This window comes from Carassius carassius, chromosome 45, assembly GCF_963082965.1.
Source record: "Carassius carassius chromosome 45, fCarCar2.1, whole genome shotgun sequence".
NCBI classification, from domain to species: Eukaryota; Metazoa; Chordata; class Actinopteri; order Cypriniformes; family Cyprinidae; genus Carassius; species Carassius carassius.
In genome coordinates, this window is record NC_081799.1 from 1,605,862 (window position 1) to 1,607,204 (window position 1,343).

General features: G+C 37.7%; 1 pseudogene; it reads right to left on the bottom strand.

Moving 5' to 3' along the window:
* Positions 1–353: 353 nt before the first annotated feature.
* LOC132128317 (5S ribosomal RNA) lies at positions 354–472 on the bottom strand (annotated as a pseudogene).
* Between the last annotated feature and the right edge of the window lie 871 nt (positions 473–1,343).

Below are 1,343 nucleotides of genomic sequence, written 5' to 3' on the forward strand. Positions count from 1 at the left end.
TGTGATTGATATGATACATCTTCATTCACTGCTACGAACTGATGGCGGTCATGTAAGTACAATTTAAACCATGCTAATGCACTTCCATTAATTCCAACAAAGTGTTCAAGTCTATGCAAAAGAATGTTGTGGTCAATTGTGTCAAACGCAGCACTAAGATCCAATAAAACTAATAGAGAGATACAACCACGATCAGATGATAAGAGCAGGTCATTTGTAACTCTAAGGAGACCAGTCTCAGTACTATGATACGGTCTAAATCCTGACTGGAAATCCTCACATATACCATTTTTCTCTAAGAAGGAATATAATTGTGAGGATACCAACTTTTCTAGTATATTGGAAAAAACTTAAACTTATAGCAACTGGTTTTCCCAGGGGGTCTCCCATCCAAATACTAACCAGGCCCAAACTGGCTTAGCTTCTGAGATCAGACGAAATCAGACATAGTCAGGATGTTATGGCCATAAGCAAGGACTGGTGCAAAGAGAGGGCGCTCCGAATACATCGCTGCAAATTGCGTTTTAATGTTTGGCTTCAGCCAAACTCTCCCCCTCAAATTTTTTCAGTTTGTTATTAATTCGGGAGGACAAAGTTCCAAATAACATATTTTTTCTAGTTTCTACCTCCGATAGTAGCACCTCCAATTCACTTTCCGTAAAGTTTTATTTCTTGTCGCTTGCTTTAGCAATTTTCTTAGTCAAGTCACCTTTATTTATATAGCGCTTTAAACAAAATACATTGCGTCAAAGCAACTGAACAACATTCATTAGGAAAACAGTGTGTCAATAATGCAAAATGATAGTTCAGGTAGCTGTTTTTATTTTTTTCTCTAGAATCTTTATCTTACTATCACTCTCTGTTTTTTAAAGTGGTAAAATATAACTTAATTCACACCATATTTCTGATATTATCGATCAATCTTATCAGATTAACTTTGATCGATCACTTTTATTTTATTTCCGTGAGTGCAGTACACCTGCAAAGCGTTAGCACTCGTTAGCTTGTCATTAGCGTTTTCATTCGAACCTATCGCTGTTTTCTTTTCTCCTCTCCCTCGCTCCAGTTTTTCACAAGTTCATCAAACAACCGCAGTAAGAATTTTCATCAAGCACGGTGAGTAATGGCTTCTCCTATCATTGTTTCTTGCACCTCTTGCCACATGTACAGTTTATCTATCTCTGTCGCTGATGAGGGATTCACATGTGATAAATGTAGGGAAATAGTTAGGCTGACAGAGAAGATTTCAGAATTAGAGACATGCATCCAAACTTTAATTGAGGACAGCAAGAATTTTAGGGCTCTAGATACGGCTTTGGATGCGTCTAGCTCAGGGATTCCTG